Source organism: Rhagoletis pomonella, unplaced genomic scaffold (genome assembly GCF_013731165.1).
Source record: "Rhagoletis pomonella isolate Grant_MI unplaced genomic scaffold, Rhpom_1.0 Rhpom_scaffold_00008, whole genome shotgun sequence".
Classification (NCBI taxonomy): domain Eukaryota; kingdom Metazoa; phylum Arthropoda; class Insecta; order Diptera; family Tephritidae; genus Rhagoletis; species Rhagoletis pomonella.
This window is the reverse complement of record NW_023458562.1, coordinates 33,179,820-33,204,323: the sequence shown is the minus strand read 5'-3', so window position 1 is coordinate 33,204,323 and position 24,504 is coordinate 33,179,820. Positions and strand designations below refer to the sequence as shown.

Below are 24,504 nucleotides of genomic sequence, written 5' to 3'. Positions count from 1 at the left end.
GTTTTTAGAAAATACTTAATGGCTATTTTCAACACAATTACACGGTTTCCATTGACCCGGACATGACTAAATTCCCAATTTTTGTCATAAACATTTTTGTGATTTAAATACCTAATAGAAATTTGTATGAGAACTTTTTTCATAGTCTTAAACATATTCAGTATTGCTTGAAACTTTTTTTATTTTTAAGAATTCGAGGGATGACAAAAAAAATTTCAATCGATTAATCGAGGGAAGAGTCAGCGGTTTTTAATTTTTTGTCTGCCAAGAACTTGTTCGTTTGAAAATAATCGTTATTTTAAGATTTGAATTACAGTTGCTCCTTTAATATTACATTGAGCATTAAGAGAAAAATTAAAATCATAAAGTATCGATTAAATTTGATTCCTATTTTTTTTTTCTAAAAAATATAAACTATCTAGAAATGATGACCGCAAAACAAGAACGCAAGCGTAACCACTTCTTAGCTCAACTTTTAACGAAGTAATCATAAAATATCTATACAATATAATCGAAAAAATGTTAAGTCCAAAAGTAACTTTATTTATTTAAAAAAATTATAATACCGACAAAGTATTGGTATCCAAGGGTAAGGACTTTCCATCGAAAAAAGTTTTCGATGAAATATATATAAGAAAACAATTTATTCAATATCTGGAATTTAGGTGTCTTCATCGCAAATTTATAAAATATCAGCATTCGACAAAAAATAGCATAAAATCGAAAAAATTTTAATTTAGGCGTACCGATTAGTTTTTACGGAAAAATATGACCAAATCGAAATCCAGTCGTAGCTATATAAATATAAAGTATGAACGAAAACAGTAGAATCCAAGTGTAACACATTTTTATATTAGAAAATTCTTAAAACATTGATAACAAGTGCGACAGTAAATTTTACACACAAAAAAATCAATATATTCGCGAAACTATAGGCAAAATGTAGTGTATTTAGTTTTTCCCTCTGGCGTCAGCTTTTTTTTTTTAAAGGACGTTGAAATTAATTTAAAAAAATATTGAAAAAATTCAGCCCAATGTAGAATAACGATGTTGGTATCAAATAAAAGAGAAGTAGAATTAAAAAATATAAAATTTTTTAGTGCATAAGGACGAATTGGTTATGGAAAATGCCCTTTTAAAATTTTGTCTTTGAATATCCTTGAAATAACAGTTTTTTAATCGGAAAAAATTTAAGATATTTTTTTACATATCTGATCGCAAAATCGAAATTCAAGCACAAGGATTTTTTTATCGCAAACAATTTCGATAACACAATATTGAGAAAAATTAGAACTATTATAATCCAAGCATAACGATCTTTTAGTCGAAAAAACTGATAAATTCTCGGGTTCGAGTACAGTTTCCGATAAAAAACAAAAAAAAAAAGTTTTTTTCTACTAACGGTCGCCCCTAGGTCCTGACAAAAGTGTTTTTAGGCAATGGCAAAACTCCGAGTGTATTCAGCTTGTCATATAAAAATACAATCGCCGTTCAAACTGGGCGTAAAACTGCAGGTCCCTTCCCTTTCTGTGTCCGAGAAAAAGTTTGAAATTTAGGTGAAAATTTGTTGCACTTTTTTGTAGTTTTCTACAAATTGCTAAACTTGAGGTTTTATGGGGTTTGTCTGAGAACGAACTATATTTTAATTGAAAATTCTTAAAAATAAATAGATAATTAGTCCTGGAAACAATTTCACTTTGAAATTGCTTGCTTTATGCTCCCATTGTAAATACATATTTGATTCTAGTGCTGGTAATTGATACATCTATTTACACAACATAGAAGAAGAGGTAGCAGTAATTTCTGCTTACTTAACTCAATATTTGAATTATTATGACACTATTGAAGTAAATGGCATTTAAAATTCTCCAACACGTCGGGATTTTAGGTTAAATTGTAAAAAAATTTGTATTTACGAATTTTTCGAGTAAGGTTTTTTTTTAAATTTTCCAAATTATATTATCGCATAGTACCACTTTTCACCTTTAAATTCCTTTTTCCTGAAGCAAGAATAGTCCCTACACATTTTAGAAACTGTACCCATGTAAATTTCACAATTTCCATGACTTAAAATTTCTTGACACATCGCATTTTAAATTAAACAATCAAGAACGATCGATATTTTGTTAAGGTAATACTTTGCAATTCAACGTTGACATCTTAAAAATACAACATTTAATTGTTGATTGTCAACAAGTCAAATGTCATGATTGACATATTTTAAGAGTATTTGTTGTTACCATTCATGTATTGCACTCGTATGTATATAAGTAAGGGGAAAAAATCGATTTACTGTCCATTTTGTTCTTTATTTTTAATGCGATTAAAGTGCAGGAATAAAATTAAAACCCTTTCTTGAAGAAAGAGTACTAACAAATTCGAATAGTTTAAAGTTTAACCCTAGAATGGTAACGTACGCAAAATTTATGTATGTACATATGTATATGCTTTACATAAAAATCTGTTAAGTCGCCTAGGTATACATAAACCCCTTGCCATATAAAAAAAACGTAAAACAACGTAAGCATTAGTCTTTGCCTAATGTTGCAGTGATCTCAGTAAACCCGTGTAGGTATGACTTACACGCGCTGAAGATGAAATAGAAGCTGTGCTAATTGACAGCAATTTAAGTGATGCGAACGAAAGTCGAAAAATTATATGCGCATTCAATTGCGATCTTTATGTTATTTAAGAATACACACATACTTTTTTTTGAACAAAGTTGTGAAATGCATTAAAAACCTAAGAAATTTACTACATACATTTTTGTGTACGTTACCAATAACGGGCTATGTATTAGCGTATTAGCGTTACCATTCTAGGGTTAAGGTACATTAACTAGGCACAAAGAAAATTTTGGGTTTTTGGTGACATAAAAATTTGTGTAAACAAGCTTGAGACAAAACAGCTCTGTAGTGGGATTCTGGAAATTGCGACGTGAAAAGTGTATTTGAAAAAAAAAATATATCTATATTTAAAGACTGGTTCGCATAAAAATTAGCAACGTAGTAGCTCTTTACGGCAGTTTCAAAATGTTTTTAAGAAACACTTTTGAATTTTATGTTATCATGCGCTATTTCGGTGCCCAATTGCAACTTGAAATTGTAACTATTTACATGATTAATCTAGATTTTAATAACAATTTCTGTTACGCTACGGCTTACGACTTCGTTTGCGCTACTACTGATTCTTTCGCCAGTTCATAATACAAGTTGAACTGATTTCGTTAAAAACTTGTTCCTTTTGCTTTTATTAATATACAATTTTTTATTTTAACAAAAGATTTTTTAGATATAATTGAGAACCATATCGCGATTCCAGTTGAAATTGGTCAGTATCCAAATCGTGCAATTTTTGCACGTGGAAACACAGTATTGCGCATTTAACGGAATTGTCGACTTTTTTATATTACAATGGCCTTATTCATATAAAATAAAGTGGCCTTATAAAAGGTTTATAAATTGAAAAATGTATGAAAACATCAATTTATAAAACTCTTTAAACCTTCTTTATTTTTTATGAATAAGGCCATGAGATTATAGCAACAATTAAAAGTACATATATTATTTTTATAATAATACTCATCCTCAATTCACTTTAATATTTTGTTTCGTAATTTCTGGACTTACACTTGTATGCATGTTTTTTAAAAGGTAATTTATTAAAGCCAAAATTTATCATTTTCCAGTTATTTACAATTCTAAGCCAATATTTTTGTATATTTTACTGCCACACCTGATATCATCGCCAATTTGCATGCATTTGTCATTCATGTCGGTTTACTTTACAGAATTCGCTCTTTTGTATTATTTTTGTATTTGACACACATCAGCTTTGCGCGAAACAGACCAATGGCAAATTCACACACATTCATATGCACATGCATATATGTAATTAACGACTGGTTTTCGTAAATTACTTTGGTCATTAAAGTGAAATGCACAACAAATGCAAAATATTTTTTTTTTACTAAATTTCAGTTAAGAAATGTGCAAAGGCTTGCTGAAGCGCTTTGCAACTAATCAATTTAGCGAGCATGAGAGGATACTTTCAAGGACATTTGGTAGTTTTGCACTGATGGATCCAAGCTCGAGGATGACAATGCTGAGGCCAACGTAATTGGACTTAGATTTGAGATAGAAAGAGGTAGAAAGACTTATGGGGCCAGGTCACTGCAAGTTAAGATAACATCTGCAGGTTCGGTGGGTGGGCAAATGAAACCCCCTATAAAAAATATTTACAATTGAATAATGGTTAAATAAAAAATTTGGTATTATTTATTACCGGAAGGGAAACATATCGAAAAATATTTTTTTCAAGATTTGTATACCATTTCTGCCAAAAATTGTTTTTTTTCCACATATGAAATACATGGAAAACTTTGAGCACCCCCTAAATATTTTTTAATTTCCATATAAGAAAATAGTGGTATATTTTTTCGGTGTAGAACAATCCTGCGACCACCCCTTTAGATTTAATAAACCCAATTTACTTTTAGTCGGACCACCCTAATATAAAATAACTCAAAGAAATATTTTTTTCAGGGTAAATATTTTCGTGAATTTTTATAAAAATATACACAACTCATTCTACAGCAAAAACAATTAAAGTCAAAATTCTAAACTATGAAGAATATTTAGAAAAATTCAACAAAACTTCAAACTTTTTAATCAGATTTACACAAAAAATTCGAGTGTGCAGTTCTAAAGACCATTCATCTCTAGTACATCGAATTGCAAGTTTTAAGTTGCGAAAAAATTCCATTGATTTTTTAAATTTTTTTTCTGACGGTGTTGAGCATTTTCTTCCAACGGACTTTTTAGCAACTGCAAGTTTGCACTTTATTATACTAAATTCGAATGGGTTAAAAACTGCATACTTGAATTGTTTTTATTAAAAAGTTTGAAATTTTAATGAAAATTTGCTGTATTTTTCTCCAAAGTTTGAAATTTTTATTATTATATTTATTTTCTGCGGAAACAGTTCTTTTTTTACTTTTTATGGGCATTATTTTTTCGATATTTCCCTTTACGATATTTCGCCAATAAATATAGTCGAAGAAGTTGTTTATGGTAACATTATTCGCTTCGTGAAAATTTTTAAACAAATTTGCTGAAAGTTTATACAAAAAATACATTACGAAATAAAAACAGATGCAAAAGCAGATACCACGACTACAAACAATTTTAGAAATTAGTCACAATTTGGAAAACAGCCAGAAGTAAATTAAAACAACACTAAACCACAAATCCCAAAAAATAAAACAAATAATAATACCACAAGTCATAAACTGATATATTATTTATAAAAATAACACAAATACGAGAAATGCAATGCGAAATTTTGATGAAGAATATTCAAGTGCGCCTTTTAATGATCCTATAGAAACAAAAACGTACTAAACATTTACTTAAATATGTGTCTAACAAATGCACAAATTTTACCATAAACTCGACAAACGATGAGTAGCAGAAAAGCATAAAATAAATTTACGAAAGGCTCTGCTGGCCGGCAATTCTGTAGACTTTAAGATAAGTGAGAATGGTTGAGTGATAAATGACTTAACAGCGGAATTTGTCCTAAAAAATAATTTCAAACAAAAAACAAAAAATTAAAAAAAAAATTAAACTTTTTAATCAAATTAGTTTTAGAAAATATAAGTACTTAAAAATTAAAAATATATAAGCTTGGGGAACTTTTAAGAAATTTTATTGTTATTTTATGAATTAATTTTAAAATTTTAGATTGTAATAATATTTTCACATTTTATTTTAACTTCCTATTGTTATGTTGCCCCCATATTTTTTTACTTAAATACCTTTTTTTCATTTTACTCTTGAAACTTTTCAACTTTTCATTGCTGTGCTGCTGCCATTCATTTTTTTAAAACTTTTCAGCTTTGAGATTTGCTGCAGCAAAACAATGCATATTACAAAGACTAACCCTCTCATACTTACATACATATTGTATGTACATTAGGATGGTCCAAAAATCTAAAGTCGGAATTGTAATACTCTCACGCCCTAGTCTATACCGTCTATACGTCTATACCGAAAAAATTTTACCCCTTTTATTTTGTTTTGAAAACAAAAAATTTTCAGAGGTCGCTCAAAGCGCTCAAAGTTTTCCATGGCTTTTATATGGAAAAAAAATCGTAGAAATGGTATAGAATTCTTGAAAACCAATACTTTTCGATCGACAAACTTTTCTTGTTTATTTAACCAATTTTTATTTATTAGCTATTTTTTATAAGGCTCCTAAAAACCCCAATAAATGTAATGGGGACACCAATAAAAATCGCTAATATTAAAAAAGGGTAAAATAAAATATTGTGAATTATTCTTGGAAGTTTTCTGAAGAGAAACAGAATTTACAGATAGAAAAATATTGATTTTCCCGAACTATATACCATTTCCAGGAAAATGGTTTTTCCCCATATAAAATACATGGAAAACTTTGAGCGCTAAATATTTTTTTAATTTAAAATAAAAAAAAAAAATAGGAGTCAAAGTTTTTCGGCATAGAACAATTCTAGGGGTGAGATAACTAAAACTACGATTTTACTTGTTTACATGCATTCTTGGACCCCCCTAATGTACATACATATGTACGTATGTAGAAGTCACATAGAGAACCGTTAAACACACTCAAAAGCAGGTCACGTTTCTGCACTTTTTTTTTATTTTTCCATTCAACTCTTATACATACAAGACATTTGGTATTGCAGCGCTCCAGTTATGTTTTTGTTGTGAACAAAAACAAACTAAGCCATAACAAAAATGTTATAAAATGTTGCCAAATAAAATTTCCAACAACAAATATAGCCGTAAAAGTTGTTTTAAAGAAAATTAAACTTGAATAACTTAACTCAAGTCGATATGTATGCAGCTGGTGGAAAAGCTGAAGCTCCTGCTTTTTAAGAAACTTCATCGTGGCACTAACATATTAGTTATTTAGAAGCGCTTAAGGAATTTGAGACAACTTTTGCGGAATGTTTGCAAAAATTTTAAATGACTCGTAAGGAATGCGGTTAGCAGATTTGCTTGTTATTCAAATACATAACGCACATCTTCTTCAAAAAAGGCAGAACTAAATACAAAATACGTAAATTGTTTGCATGAACAATTTCGTAGCATTTATCTCGAATCAATATAGATACTTTTTCTTAATAATTATAATCTCTAACTAGAAAACTACTAAGGAATTTTGTTCAAATCAAAATGAAAAAAAAAACAAAAGTTGTTGATCTGATTGAATTTTATATATTTTAAATTTTTATAAAAAGGAACGTTAACTTATGGCCAATTGATTAAATAATCCACACACAATGTTTGGTATCTATGATTTTATTCATTATTGCAAGATGATTAATGTTAAATATAAAGTAAGAAATATTTGTTTGCCTATCAATTTTGTCACTTAACAAAAACGTGGTAAATTTACGGTATTTGGCGTATTGCTTGAACATGCTTGACATGTTGCTTGGAGATGATTCACAAAGATTTTTATAATAAAAGCAAGCTTTAGTCCATTTTAATGTGATTCGTGGTTGCTTGTATAATTTTTTAGCGTAAAGTCTTGTTTTTACTCAAGAATGTCACTAAATCGTGGTTGCTTGAACATGCTTGATATTACCTTTCATTTCAAAAGCTTTATTAAATGCATTTTTACTACCTTTTTCGGGATAAAAGAAGAATACTTCGCTTTTTTGTGGCATCCAATTGAAACAGTTGATGATTAACGTGTTGCTTGTGTATGGTTGACACTGTTTTTCAGTTTTTTACAACAACTGAAAGACATATAATAGTGAATGATTGAATGCGATTAACAACATTTGTTGAACGAATTACGTATACCTATACTCTTGAGTAAAATAATTCAGGGAAAGAAAAGTTCGAGTAACACTAAATCATGATTGTTTTAACATGCTTGACACTACTTTTCATCGAAAATGTAGCTTCCACTATTTATTTTGTTCTAAGTGCAGCTGAATGAAGTTCATTGTTATGTGATTCAAAAAATAATAATGCTAACTAGGGCAAGATAAGAATGACATTCGTTTTTCGAAATAAAACTTAAATAACACTAAATAATGGCTGCTTGAACATGCTTGACACCAATTTTGATTACTGTGATGTATGTATAACTTAACTCCTTTTTATGGTATTCTAAGAAAATTTAGCAGATTTGAAAGTGATTGATGGCTGATTGTATATGCTTGATACGCTTCATCCGCTTCAAGGGCTTCATTCTACGTGTAAATGCTTCACTTTATCTATTTTTATATAATAATCAATGTCGCTGGACTTTTTTCCAAAAAACTGCAATTTCTGAAGAAAACACTCTACTTTCACCAAAAAAAATGTAACCCTCAAAACGAAGGGTTTTTGGAAAATTAAGGTTTTAAACTTTAATAAATATAAATGACAAAAAACAATTAATTTAAAATGAAATAACATTAACAGTTTAAATTATGCGTAACTTAATAACAAATGCCTTTATATGGTAAAATGGTACATTTAAATCACATTTGGTTTTGATGGAATTTAATTTCATTATTTTTCCAAAATTTACCTGTTAAATCTTTTATACAATTCATTCGATAGCTGAAATTAAATGCAATCTTAAGCATTTTTAAAAGCTCTTTAGTTTTACCACAAAATGCTAGAATTTCTAGAGTGATTCCCATTTTGGTTTTATTTAAATTGATTTGAAAATTTGCTCCAAAGAAACTGAATTTTAATTTATTCATTCACAACTAAAATTTTGAAAAAAAAACTCTCATTTTTGCAAGGAGGTAATTTTAAAAACTTCAAGCTTGTCTAAGAAACTGTAATTTACAGTTAATACTGTGATTATAGCCACGCTGGTAATAATATGTAATATCAAGTTGGTGTTATGCTAAAGGATTGCCTTTCCATTAATTTAAATTTTTCTTAAGTTAAGTACCTAAGTAGTTACCATTTATAAATCGTAATTAGCGCTTTTCTGGGGCAATTTTTAATCTTCGCCCAGTAGCTTGTAAATTTTATGGGCAATTTACGGTATAACTACTCATGTTTACAATAACTAAATATTTTCTTATCAAGCAGCTACGATAATTGTTTTTATGGACATGACTGTCAAATACTTAACTTAGCTTGCACTCGGTTTATTACAACTCAAACTGTTATCTACAAGAATAGCAATGTGTTAATTTTTTCTACGAAAAACCGCAGGTATCTCACAATTTCACAATCATGAAAAATAATAGCCCACAGTAAATTAAATATATTTAATTTGTTGCAAGTTCTTGAATTTTGTTAAAAAAAAAACTCAGTAAAATTTTGCTAATTAACTACTCAAATATTAGCTAGCGCTGAACTAAAAATATACTTGTTCGCAAATGCGCATTAGAAATACATACATACATACATACATACGCATGTATAAGTAATAGGTAAACAAAATTTATATAGAAACTTTACTTAACAATTGATAAAAATGTGACTCAATATTATTAACTAAGTAAATATGGAATACTTCTAAGAATTAAGGACACACAAGTATTCAAATGTGCATACATACAAATGTACATAATTTAAACCATATAAATATACATAGCCGGGGTATGCATTTAAAAAACACTTGGAACCTCGCAAGATCACTTAAACATATGCCTCATAGCGCAAGCGCTTTATTACTCTGCAACTCCCAATAAGTAATCCCTTGACTGCTTTGAGGCTTAGGTTAACCCTCTCAGGAGCATAAGCCTATAATTAAAAAAACTCATATTTACAAATGAAAAATATTATTCATTGAGGGTTAAAAAATCGTATATTAAAAAAAAATTATTCGTAAAAAATAATTCCTTCCTAAAAATGCTCTTTAAGAACTTTTTTTTTGTTATAAAATTTTTTTTCCAAATATATATATATATTTAATATATGTACTGCTTTTCTCCAAAGAAATAATTTTTCGCCAAACAACATTTGTTTTCATACTTTTATAAACTTTATTCATATTATTTTTTCCTACGAACTACTTATTTTCATCACATTTCTATCCCAAAAAAAAATAATATTTTTCCCGACATAAATCACCGTAAAATTGATCTTTTTCTTAAAAAAGGTTTTAGTTTTTAATCTTTGGTATTTTTTTTTTAAGTTGGGTAAACATATTTCTTTCCTAAAAAACAACAAAAAATCTTATTTTGAAAAATTTATTTTTTCTAAAATTTCTTCACATAAATAGCTCAACGAGACAATAATATCCATATGTGTAGAAAGACTTTTTAGGCAATATGTTTCCCTTGGTCCTGAAAGGGTTAAGAATAAATCTAGGCTTCTGCATTAAGATATGGACAACATCGATGACCGCTTAGCTAAACTTTCACCAATATAACCTGCCTCCACATGTATCGGCTCTAAGATTGAGTGGATAGTAGGCTGTAATTGGAATAAAACACAGGTAGGTTTCTCCACGGAAGGGTTAATGGAGGGGTGTATATTTCTGGAAGCCATCCATCAACCTCAATCAATTTAGACTTCCACATCACTTTAGTGTTTTCCAGGCAAAATTAGCTGCTATTAAGGAAGCAATTTATCTTCAGCAGGGGACACTGACAGCCAAGCGGCATTGGATTTGTTCACAGTGCGCTCAGCGTTAGTAGGCCCAGGACTGGCTTAACTAGTCTAATTTATAAGGGTTTTAGGCTATAGTTATGTTGCAAAAAATTGCGTTGCGGCTCAGTTGGCCAGCAAAAGCATCCGCCAGTCAAAGCCACGTGCAACTGTAACGTCTCTCTGGCCGAGAGTAGACTGCTTTCGTTCGTAGAGGTTTTCGTTGTGTAGAGGCTTTTAACTCTCTGCTACTGACGTGACCGAAATTTCACTGTTTTGCTGAATTGTAGCCTCTCAGACACCAATTTTTTATGTCGAAAAATAGGCCTTTTTAGTAATCAATGTTATTGAAGCTCGGGAAAAATGTCGAACTCTCGGTGGCTGTCAGACTACCACGCCAGTCGCAGAGGGTTAAGATGACACTGAGCTATACACATAAAGTGTTTTTGCTAACGGCACTTTAACCGTCAATATAACTATTCCGATAGTCTCGAAATTTCTTCGTTTTATCTAAGGACCATTTTTGTATGGAAATTTTCGCAACAACGAGATTCTTTCAGGGGGCTCAACAAACATGTTTAATACAGTCATGGAAAAAATAATAGCGGCACGACATTTTGACTAGTCTTAACTATTTTTCTTTTGTCTGTTTAATATTAATTATTTTTTCCATGACAACGCATCCCATTAATAACAAAAACCATATAAATCCAAATTTTAAGCTTTGTGTTAAAATTAGAAAAATTTTACAACAACTACAACCTTAGTTAATAATTTTTTCAACAATTGTTTTCCATACAAAGTATGTGGGACATTTTTTTTTTTTTTGTATGGAGCAGAATAGAAACACCATCGGCAAAAATATTATAAAAAATCTACGCGACACTTAAAACTGGCACCATATTAAGCTAGAATTTAATGGGCTAAAAAACAGCATACTTAAATTTTTGTTATAAACTCTTAATAAAAAGTTTTTTTTACGATTTTTTGAGCTTTTCTAATTTTTCTACAAAGTTTTAAATTTTGACTTATATGGTTCTTGTAAGATGTATTTTCATGAAAAAAATAATAAGCAATAAACAACCAAAATGAAAATAGCCAAAACTTATCAAAATATCGTGTCAATATTATTTTTTACATGACTGTAGATGGAGTTTTTCGTTGTATTAAGATTCTTTATATCGAGATTTCACTGTATATGTATACCGAGCATAAAGATAAAACCATTTAGACAAATAGACCCCTTTTTATGAGATATCCTAATACTCTCTTGTATGGAATTCAGCTGTATAGCTTTGTTGTTGTTTTCATTTTCAAATTTTTTGACTAGTGAGAGAGAGCTCAAACATAGCAAGCAGAGCGGTGACAAATCGAAGGCGGCTAATATTTACTTAAATTCTAACAGCTGTCCAGCCTACAATTTTTTTTGTAGTAAACAAGCGCGTGGTGGTGTTTTTTCTTCTGTCAAATGCACATTATCAGCCTAATGATACATTAGTGTTTGCCTACATACTTAATAGGAAATAAATAAATTGTCTATGTTATTGATTATTTATATTGTTAGTACGCTAATGACATTTTAATCGAAAATATTCGTTATTTTATTCATAAACAAGTTAAAAAGGTTTTAGCTCTTATAAACAACTTTTTTGTTATTTTAGATATCGGACCAGAGATCGAACACAGGATCTACGGAGTGTTAGAGCGCTCCACTAGCCTAAGAAAATTTCAATTCGCTGATTGGCTTCGACTCGAGAAACTGGAAGTTAAAGTTTCGGGATTTTCATAATTTCCGGAGCTCTTTTCACCTTAAGAACTTTCCATTTTCATGCCTTACATTTGTACCTAAAATTCTATATAAGTACATACATATGTACTAACAGTAGAACCACCTAAAAGCTGTCATCCTTCATTTCATCGCTTCAGCTCATCACCATCATAATCATCATCATCGTTGCGTTCCTTCACCTTCTCAACGTTACAAGTTTGCCCCAATTATGCTATTTTTATTTGTATGTATTCAATACAACACACCGGCGCAAACATAGACACTCTAAATTCTAAACTAATTTTATTTAACAAATTTAAATTTAGTAAACCTTTGCTTGTGAATTTTGTCATGGCAATGACGTAAATCTCTGACACAATGCAGTGTGTGACATTATAATTGAAGGTGAAATGTTGATGCTATACACCAGAGAGGCTGAGAAAAGTGAATCAATAGAATTAGAGAACAAAGAGCACAAAATGTGCGACGAAATTAAAAAAAAAAATATTGAAAGATCCACTAATGCAAAAACCTAAACTAAATAAGAGAAATTGGAAAAAAAACACTTTCCACAACACTATTTTACCTGTGTGAAATGGCTATTTACATGTGTGTGTGTGTGTGTGTTGTGAACTCAGATGCCGCAACGAGCCAATTGCAGGCTTTCACGTCTGGTTCAATTGGCAATTGACCAATGCAATTCAAGACGTCATTAACGAGTTGGCAATAAAGCAAATTATAAATTACTTGAATAAAATTTACGGTTTTAGGCGAAGAGTAGTGAAATGTGAGCGAAAAAAAAAATAAAAATTTCTCAAATCATTGATAATTTTAATACCAATTGCTACCTTTCAAATTCTATGGAGATGCAGGGCTTTTGAAGAATCGTCAAACTACAAAAAAAAAAAAACAAAAAAGAAACACAACTTGAAGATAATATCCGACAATCGCTACGTTAAATTTTCGTCGCCAAAATTTTCCAAATGAAATCCAGTGAGGCCTAAAAGTATGTAATATGGAAAAGTAACAGACGCAATATGTAATCAGCCAAAGCAGGCAGTATGAGGGACATGTAACTATTAAATCTCAACTGGTAATTATTCAGGAGCAACTTACAAACATTTGCAAAAATCCCGTGAACGCAAATTTTCAATTGCAAGATTAAAAATGTTAAATTGACTGCAGGAAATTTACTTGTCAGGTTGTCGAACAGACCATTTTTTTTTTCTTGCCTCTCCCTACTCCGTTCATAATAAAGTTGCAGGTACATTAGATCGTAATCGTAGCGCCTAGCAAGCAAACAAAAACATTCGCCGTACACATTACGAGTCTTAAGTATTTTTTCAAGCGAATTAAAAAAAAAAAGATTTTTAAATTTTTCGAAGTTTTGTATGGGAGCAAAGATTTCATCGTAGGAAACGGGACACCATCCAGTTTTTTTCCTTTTGGTATTCGTATTATCTATATCCACCAACTTTCAATTTTCTACTGTAACCAATACAGAGTGCTCAATGACCTTGAAATGCGCTAATGAGCCCCTTTAAAAGTGGCATAAATATTGGTGATTTTTTATAAAAAGCCACTGTTGCCATGACAACGGAAGCTTGTAATATTTTTTCAGCAAATTTACATCTGAAATGTTCTTAAGTTGCTTTACCAATTGTCTGGTTAATTTATGTACAAAATACTTTTAGAGTAAAATGTAAACAATTCATGAGCATCTCCTAAATGTATACTTTGAAACGTAAAGTTTTGTGCCAGCACCTCCTTCGACAAGAGAACAAATTTTCGAAGATATGACGACAAAATGTTAATAAAAGGCAACCCCTACGATCGCCAACAAAAAAAATATATATTTTTCGAATTTGTCTCAAGACAAAAACTTCGATACACCTTAAGATCCCACTGTAAAAGGATTCGAAGGAGTACAGCGAACTTTTTTTCTGGTACGGTCTAATGTACATTGACCCGCTGGGTGGCGCTTGCATCGAGTTATTCCTTTCTGTGTTAGTCCTTAGAATATTGCTTGCAGTGTAGTATTTTATTTCTTTCAGACTTCCCGACCTCCGCTTTTGTCAGCAAGAAACAAGGGCACATTGAGGTCACTACAAATCGAAGGTAGCAGCGATGAGCCGGCAGCCGGTATTTTGCTTCCATCTGAAGAAAAGTGAAACAGAAAATCATCGGCTGCTGTGTCAGGCTTACGGAGAGTATGCTCCAGTACGGGTCTCAACTTTTGAAAAGTGGTGATTTTCACACACAACCCACAAGGAACGCGAAGGAAGGTCATCAACCTTTTAGCCGCCGAATTGGAGGCAATTTTGAACGAAGCCTCATGCCTAACCCAAGAAGCACGTGCGGCAATATTAGGCGTGACTCAACGAGACATTTCATTGGGCTTGAAACCTCACGACCTTAAACCAAGAGATATCAAACAGCGTGTCACTGCTTCCCAAATGCTCCTGATGCGATTGAAGCGAACGGTTGCGGAATACGGTCGAAAAGGGCAACCAGGCACGATTCATTGATCTGCCACCATGGCAGTGTTCGACCGCATATCGCACTAGTGGTCAAAACTTATCTGTATGGTATCGGAGGAGAAGTCCTTACCAGGGTTGCCCTTTTGATCCAATCGGATCAAACGAGTACTTTTTAGTATGAATTTAGGAAGGACGAAGAGTCCTTTTTTACTCTGTATAATTTTGTATACTTTTCTTAAGGTCTTCACGGACGGATCGAAGTTTGATAGCGGAGTCGGAGGAAGTATATTCTGTGGGGAACTTCCATTGGATATTAAATTTAGGCTACCGGATTTCTGTAGCTAGTTTCAGGCAGAGGTAGCTGCCATTAAAGAAGCGGCAGATTGGTTGGAACTTGCGAAATACCGTTTAGAGAGATAAATATCTACTCTGGCAGCCAAGCGGCGAGCAGAGCCCTGCGATCGCTGATGATAAGATTGCCACTAGTGTTGGACTGCGTGACCTCTCTCTCTTTATTTCCTCGTATTACTTGAACTAGCCAGACAGGGCACCTTAGAAGCCATAACTAGCGAAAAGTATATTATTGGGGTACCTATGGCAACATGAGGACTGCTTTTAGACAGATAGACTTTTAGTTCATTACTTACTAGTTACATTCAGCGTTGCCATACGGGAAGATTTGTATTCGAAATAAAAAATGTTCGATCTGATTTTTTTAATACAAAATGGCTGCATTTCTTTATTCATTCGGAACGTTTGGAATAAACTTTTTTGTTTACTTATTCCTTAGAACGTTCCTTATTATATGTTGACGTATATTTCAAACGCATTCTGTTTATTCCGGTGTGAAATGGGATTATCCGGAATGTATAAAGAAACGCAGCCAATGTTTTAAATTTGATATTTCAGGTATTATTTATGTGCCAAACGCAAAGAAATTTTGGAATTCGAAATGATATTTTTTTATTAAGAGATAAAAAATGTTTTCATTGATCAAATTTTCAATAAAATTTTTTTTTTCTCAGAGTAAGTTTGGATTGCGTACACGCTCAAACTTAATTTTAGTAGATATGCTGCTTTGGTATAATTCATTGGACAACAATTTTATTACCACCGCAAGTTTCCTAAATGAGGTGTTGATCAATAAATTGAACTAAATTCACCGTAAACAAATTTTAATCCCTTCACTTCAGTTGAAAGTTGATAGTACTTTCATGGTCTCCAAAGGCGAGCAGTTTTATTGGCGCGGAATCCATGCATTGCCAAAAAAGTGGGAACCGATGGGCAATACCTTCAATAAAATATATTGTACCAATTTTGCACAATAAAGTTTCAAATTAGAGAACAAATTTTTGAGATTTACTGGTAGTTACAACCAACACTATGAAGGATGTGCCGACCAATGATCGTAAAACCCCTTTTGATATACTTTTGGTTTTGGTAAAATTTGTATTGAACCCGACGGGGGCCAAAATCGGTCAAAATAATACTGCTGTTTATTTTGGAACGTATGTAAGTACCTTGCATTGTTTTGATTGACCACGTGCAAATATATTTAAAGCAGTTTATTGCAAAATAAATTAATCATCTACAGTTTGTGAGTCACATGATCTTAATTAAAGTAAATTAAGGAAGGCAAATAAATAAAATGGAAAATATTTTTTTTTTATATTTAAATTAAAAGTATTTGCATGTGATAATGAATACCAAAATAGCGCGCGCACATGATGACAATTTTTCACATCATTTATACAATTATTGTTAAATTTTATTTGCACACAATAATTTTTTTTTTTTTTTTTTTTTTTATTATTGTTAACGAATCTTAGACAATTTACAGAAACGTCTTATTATTGCAACTAACAAGCAATTTTAATTTAATAATTTTAGTTTACAAGAAAAAGCATTTTATATTTTAAATACATGCTCAAAAGACATATAAGTAAAAATAAATTTCTGCTACTCGCTTTGCATAAGGTCTGCTACTGTTGTGCGCTTTAGCCGTCTTTGCGTAGGATTCAGCCGAAGTAAGCTGGACGCTGCTACGTTGACGTGACCTAACTACTAATCGCTGTTTGTGAGCTATGGCGAATTGTTTCGTCATTTCAGTGACAGTTGGCATGCCAAGATCACGATGTAGATCGCTGTTTCTTACGTAGAATGGCGCATTTACTATGCCTCGAAGCACTTTATTTTGCAGACGTTGGATGGAGGTAATGCAGTTCACACTAGCACATCCCCAGAATTGTATGCCGTAAGTCCAGACTGGCCTTAGAATTTAGCACACAATAATGATACAACAAATGAGGCTGTAATTCCCATGAATTGGCAACAGTTCAGCAACAACACGTGAAAAGCGCTTGAGGCAACAGTTGCAGTGCTTTAATAAGAAAAACCACAATGATAGAAACGACAAAAGCAAAAACATAAATAAATATGTGCACAAATGTAGAGCCAACAAAAAAAAACAACAACACTTGCAGCCAAAAAAGCAGATCAGTTACAATAACTGCAGGGCGCTATGTATGCAAGCGTAACAAATGAACTGATGCTGATGCGATGCGCTGCAGATAGGCCCAATTAGGAGGGTTGCGCTAAAATATAAAAAACACAACAACAACAAAGATATGCAGCTAATATGAAAATCGCCTGCATATAAGCAACAACAATTTTAAATGATGTCGTTTGATGTATGCAACACACAACATGTGGTAAGTTCGGTACTACCGGCGACAGCATGCCTAAGGGTCTGGCGATTTTAGACAATCGATACTCATAGTACCTAGCAAGTGAGGGAAATTTATTTCACAGTTCCCACATGTGCGATCAACTAAAGCATGAGTGAGGGATTCAGAGAGTGAGTGAGTGAGTGTGAGTGAATAAATGAGTTTAACGCCACGTGAAATATAAGGGCCCCCATTCAAGTAGCAAAGGGGCAGCAATAAAACTGGCGGAAATCGTAAGACAACATTGTGTGAGGGAATAGAGCTGATAATGTTGAAAATGACAACAAAAGCAATTGATGACAACAGCAGACAATCGCAGTGGTTCACACTGATGGCGCAATTGTTGACTCTTGTTGCGATTTACGTCGCAAAAACACTCGGTCAATATTTATTTTAAAAATACAAATTGAGACACTATTTAAAAGGGGAGTGGTGTAGAAAATGGAAGGTGTTATCGTTTCAAGTTTTTAGTCACTAAGCGCTTACGACTTTGAAATTCTAAGAATTTTAATTTTACTGTCAACATTGCTAATTACAAAAAAAAGAGTAAATGTGTACAGTTGGCAATGTTTTTCCCAAACAATATTTTTTTAAGCCATTTAATACAGAGCAAAGCCATAAACAATAAGCGAAATAACAGCCGATAAAATATCAAAATTTTAGTACATATTCACTTTAAGAGTGAATTCCTTAAAATAGCCCAACAACAAATAGAATATTCTATCACTCAAAAACTGCAATTTTCGGCCAAGCAAAAAAATCAAAAATCATTTTAAATGTGAAAGAATATCACAAGTTGAGAACATTTGCACATTTTTGTATTTATGTATGTACAATATGTGCATAAAATACGGCGTAACCGCTTGACTGCTTTTAAAGAAAGCGCGCCAGCAATAGTCCCAGACACCGTAAAAGTAAATTAGCAGACAAAAGTCGAAATTTTAATTTTTGACAAAGTATGACGTAAACACTTTGAATGAAATTTGCTTTCGAATGCCACAAAATAAAGGCCGGTCAAACATTTTAGTTTATATGTACATAGATATGTATATAGGCACCTATGGGTTACATATTCTTGTGTTTATATAGCATTCAACTATCAACTAAATAAATAAAATATGAAACTGTTGAATTCACACAACGAACGGAAACAACATAAAAAATAATTTAGAATTTTTTAAGTCAATGCGTTGGTGGCAGCAATGTCACCCTGACTGCTCATAAAGCGGTTGGCATTGATACAGCAAATTTTAATAATAGTTTTTACAAATTTTTCGGCGCTTTATCTAGCAAGCGAGATTACTATGAGGCTTAAAATTTTACATCACCACAACTTAAATATAAATAAAATTTAGCATTTGAGCAATAAAACGCCGTATACAATTATGTTTTGTATAGAATATTAATTATAACCGCTAAATAACCATTTTATAAAAATAAAACTTAATTTGAAGAAGTGTTTGGCCTGAGAACAGTTTGGATAATCTGGGAACAGTTTTTAAAACTACTAAAATTTACTTTAGAACATTTTACTCGTAAGAATACCAAATTATCGCAATAAGAGTATTTTCATGAGCTAGGAACAGTTTTTCAATTAAATCAAATTATAGGAAAGCATCGAATTGCACGCCAAGAAGTTAAGTAAAAACTTTTTAGAAGTATATATAAATTACATTATATAAATAAAACATTAATTTCACATTTTTGAGAAGCAATTTTTAAAAATCTGGCATAATTTCTAAAGTACTAATGGAATGACTTGAGATTTTTTACCAAGCAGTTAGGCATATTGCCCAATGTACTTAGGCACGGGAATTCATTACTCCTCTGAAAACTTACCATACGGTTTTATGAATCGTGGTAGTTTGTCGAGGGAAAGAGAATGTGTAGCTCGTTCATTCTCAATACATTTAACCCAAAAATATACCATATCAGTCTGGAAAAGACTTGACGCCGTGCATAGAAATGCATCAGTACTATTCTCATATTCTAAACAAGACGTACACAGTGCTTTATCGGTGACACTCATGGGGACCATATGGCTCGTAGCCTCATCACCATCTTGTCTGGGCTTTTCAGGAAACACCTGGTTGTTTTTCGGGTGGCAGTATTGCACCAACGGCTTAGGAGCCTAATTAGTTCGCACTAATCTAGGTCCTAAAATTTTGCGCCGCTCCAAAGAACCACAGTTCGCCAATTCATCAATTGACCTGAAACTCAAACAGCTAATAAATAATTTATTTCTTTACTCTTTTATATATTTTTATATGTATATTTTTCTTATTTTTTAATATTTTTGGAAGCTCATTAACAGGGAACGGATTTTATGGAAATTGCTTTTTTTTCTGCTAAAGAGATATAGTATATTCGATTAAGAATGTCCACGATTTAGCTTTCCCTGATTCCATATATACACATTTGAAGTTGCCTTTTTTTGCCTTTTTTAAGATTTTTGCCTTTCTACCTTTAAAAAAGTGATTATAGCATTTACAATTTTTTTTTAAGATTAAAAAATATACACATGCCCATGCGGCTTATGGAAGCACAGGGACCTCTCGCCAAATTGATGTTGAAAAAATTCAAAGCCGTTTTCTCAGCTAACGTAGGCTTGAAGACAATAAGGAGTGTGGGTAAAATTGTAAAGGGCGAGGAAAATGCCCTTATTTCTGATAATATGAACGTTTCAAACGTTCCATATTTAAATTGGGCTCCACTTGTATCAACTTACGTCGAGCGCACATTTAGTACATTCAAGGCTTTTCTTCGCGAAAATCGAATGAAAATGCTGCCAGAAAACTTCAAAATGCATCTTATGGTTCAATATTACTACAACTACACAGATTAAAGTTTTATGAGTTAGAAACTCGAAAGGATAAAATAGTCAAAGATTCAAAGTACAAATTTTTCATATAATGAAACTAGTTGATAGTTTTTCTCTTTTTACTTGTAATATAAGTATTTCTAAAATAAATATATTTTTTGATTGTTCTTCGTATTTTCTGTCTTTTTTTAGTGCCTTATTTTGCTTTTTTTGCAATACCTTTTTTTTGCCTTTTCCTGCCTTTTTCGCTATTTTGTTTTGCCTTTTTTGCCTTTTTTGCAATACCTAGTGCCTTTTCCTGCCTTTTTTGCTATTTTATTTTGCCATTTCCAGCCTATTTCGTTACTTTATTTTGCCTTTTTTATAGGTTTTTAGGTCCTAAAAATCCGTTCCCTGCTCATTAACCTATAGGGAGTAGCACGAGTACCAGAAGTGACCACAAATTGTCGCTATTTGTTACAAATTGAATAATTTAGGGTGCACATATGTGTACCCACGATCTGATGAGGATGGGTAGAAAAGGAAAATACAAACACAAAAAATTCTTCACGACTGATAATATCAGACAACATCTAAGCAACTGACCGCGAAATAAAAATCCTCCAACTGAAGGCAGTTATATTTATTTGAGAAAAATTAATTTCATGTGGGAACAGTTAAATTCATTCGAAATAAGTTAATTTTATTTCGGTAACAGTTTATTGTATGTGCTCAATACTCAAACTCGGGAACAGTTTGTTGTTATATAACCTATCTTCATGTGGTATGTCATATAAACGCAAAAATTTTAAGATAAGCTTCTTTTCAGCTTACACGCACCGACATCGGAAAAGGTTGCCGTTTTTTTCATTACGTAATTAAGCTTCTGAAAGGTATTGCTTTTCTCGTTTTCCGAATATCAATAATGTCAATGCAAGTCGCCACGACAATTTGCTTAGCTCGCTCCTATCTACCGATCTAACTACGCTTACACAATTTGAAATTCCATTTTCGGGTATCTATTTACATTACTTTTATGCCACATTGTTTTTTTTCATTTAAGGGTTTTTATTGTTGTTATTTGCTATTGAATAATGCTTTGTATTGTAGTTTCTATGTCAACATTCTAATTATCATTTCAATTGATGGCAGCAGTGAAGCGTATCTATTTACAGTGACTAAATAACAATAGCAATAGAGTACAAACAAATGAGAATGTTTGCCAATATGGCTACACGCGTAACTAGATTATTTACATACTTGGATGTCCGTTGCTAATTTGCATTTATAATTATGACTTAATAAAAATAACGTGAATACAGAAAATGGCAGTAAAGGAAAATACTTTATAAATTAGCATACAGCCAAGGGCATATGATGAAGAGAGTACATGAGCAGAATGTTCCCTGAAAAACTCTTTAGCCAAATACGCTGACCGCAAAGAAATAAAAAAACTTCCCTACCTTAGAACCGATTTCTCAGTAAACGAAGGCAAGAAATTAGTACAGGAAATGCGATTAATTTAAGTAAAAGCATACGATTGACGAATGTGTTCCACACGTTCAATGAACTGAAATTTAGGCATTCAGCGCCTATATGCTATGAATGTAGCTGTTTTTCAGAATATTTTTGGACAGCCCATTAAAACAGTGCATAGCACTCGATGGCAAAGGAAGCAAAAGAAAACAAGAAAGGCATATGTATTTGGTAAAGGAAAGGCAGTGTACATACAAGACAAAAGAAAAAATATCGGAAAGGGAATGTCCCAAAAAAATCGCTAATTTTTGTCACAACAGCTACTAAGTACTTGAGGACCAAAAATCTTTGCACATTTGTAAATAAATACATGTCTTTTCGCACAGCTCGTTGAGGTTAAGGAAACCAACTAAATAATACGATTTTTGAGCTTATCAAAGCTTTAACAATTTTTGGGTTTCCCGCTTCGAAATTTATTAATTTTATTTTGGCAAAAAATACGAGGGAAATCTTAAAGGCTATTAGTTTTTTAATAAGAAATATATTTTTCGGCAAAAAAAGAGTTTGATTTCTCAGCATAGTCTCCTTTTATCTCGCTACATTTAGTACAGTGTTTTCCAATTTTTAAATTCCTTCCATTCGTATGTTCATCACTGAAACGCTACTCATTCGATCCAAATCTCTTAGCACCCAATCATTTCATTGGATTTTGGATTTCCTTTTCATGCATGCATTTGCGTCTGTAATAAAAAAATTTACATTTTCGCGCAAAATAAAAACCCACTAACATCCTACGAACAGAAACATAAAATTTGTAACTTTTCGAGCTTGGAAACAGGGTGGGAACATTTTACGTTCAACTGGGAACAGTTAGAAAACTTTGCATTCGTTGCGCTGCCAAGTAACCGTGACATGATATAATCAAAGCGCAATGCTACTCTATTACAAGACCGGTTTAAGTCGGCCACACTCCAACAAGAAAGAGATTCGGAGATGCAAGGTGAAAACAGAAAAAAAAATCAAGCGAATACAATGTTGAATATCTACACTAATCAAGTTGGGAGAGCAGCAAACGAAAAATTACTAAATATTTACGTCTGTGTCTTTATTATATGCGACTCCACACTGATCGTGAGTTGTCTCTTAACGTCAGCAAAGCCACAAAAACGCTTGCTTAACAATATTTTAACGTCATGTTTGTTAGCCATGTTGACTGACAAAAATACACTTTTTTGCAACAGTTTTACTGGAAATGCGTCAAGTAGCTTGCAGCTTATACCACTCGCAGCCAAACTAGATTCCCAGACACAATTTTTTTTTTTTTTTTTAATTTTCCTACATTCTGGCAGCTGTAACTCATCACTTGTGTCTCTCTTTTCGCATGCGATTTTGACGCTACGAAACTTGTTTTAAAGAAAATTTAAAAACAAAAAAATATGCACTCAGTGTCTCCTGCTTAATATGAATCACTCAGCAGGTGAGGTGGAAGCAAAAAAAAAAAAACAAATGCACCGGCAATGCAAATATGTATTCGTAATGTAATTTTCGCTGGCAAATATGGTCAGTTGCAAGTGATTTGCATATAAATTTTATTCAATTTTTTCACTTCAACACACTCTTTATGGACCAAAGTTAAATATCGCGTATGACCTTAAAAAGCGGCGACCACATGTTTTTTTTTTGCTACGCGCACAAATAAAATATATGTATATATATATACATCATTTCATTTCCAATTCGACACTAAAAGCATTAAATTTGCATCAATTAAGCGACAATAAAGGCCGCATGCACACGCCACCCTTGGCTTCAAATTATTCTGAAGTTTATACACACTTCACTATGTTTTCAGCAGAACTCACTTTTCGCCTTAAACACCGCTTTTTTTCTGAAGAAAATCGCATAAAACACTTCTTTAAGAAACCACTTGTCTTTCAGCTGTTTATTTAACACAAAAGAATTTCCAGGCACTTTACAGATATTCAATACATTTGCCAGACTGCCGTCTCGAGACAAGTCACCGCGCTTAACTTTGTAAACGCCCCAACTAGACGCGTTCACAGCGCGAAACTAACTAAATCAGACTAGCTGCAGTGCCACTCGCAAGTGTTGTGGCGCTAAACCGGCTATTTGGTCAGACTCGCTCACGATTAGGCTAGAGCGCGAGCGCGGGCGGGGGGTCAACTGTCAGTGAACATGCTTTTATGAGTTTAAAATATCGAATCAAATATCCTCAAATTCTCTTCGAAAATTTTCATTGAACACACACAGACAGGGCTGCCACTGACAAAAAAATGCTTAGAATTGGCTTGAAAAAAATATACCAATTTTGGAAAATATCTACCGATAACTTTTTTTACTTGTTTTAATAAAAACTATAATTTTGTTCTAGTTTAGTATTTTAATAAAAATTAAATTTTTATTGAATAAGAAGAATTATGTTTGCACTTTAACCAAACAATACAAATCAAAGTCTTTAGCTATATATGTATGTACAACATTTACAAAAATTTTAAAATTTTGTCCTCTAATTTTCGAACTTTTTACTCTGAATTTTAGAAAATTTTTGGGTATGCAGTTTTATAGTCCATGGAACTTTAGTATAACCAACAACGTGCAGCTAAAATTTTTTATTGATTTTTTATTTTTTTTT

At 32.1% G+C, this 24,504-nt stretch overlaps 1 protein-coding gene across 6 annotated transcripts in view; it reads right to left on the bottom strand.

The window, feature by feature from the left end:
* The window catches only part of LOC118744649 (probable phospholipid-transporting ATPase IA), a 162,556-nt gene that overhangs the window by 68,003 nt on the left and 70,049 nt on the right, over positions 1 to 24,504 (bottom strand). For 3 of the 6 annotated variants that reach the window (XM_036477799.1, XM_036477801.1, XM_036477797.1), the window contains exon 1: positions 23,714 to 23,931. The exons of 2 other annotated variants lie outside the window; for them this stretch is intronic. The gene's annotated coding sequence lies outside the window, so the exon portion shown is untranslated. Of the gene's footprint in view, positions 1 to 23,687; positions 23,932 to 24,504 lie in introns of those variants that run through there. One more of the 6 variants, XM_036477798.1, reaches the window with a different exon arrangement.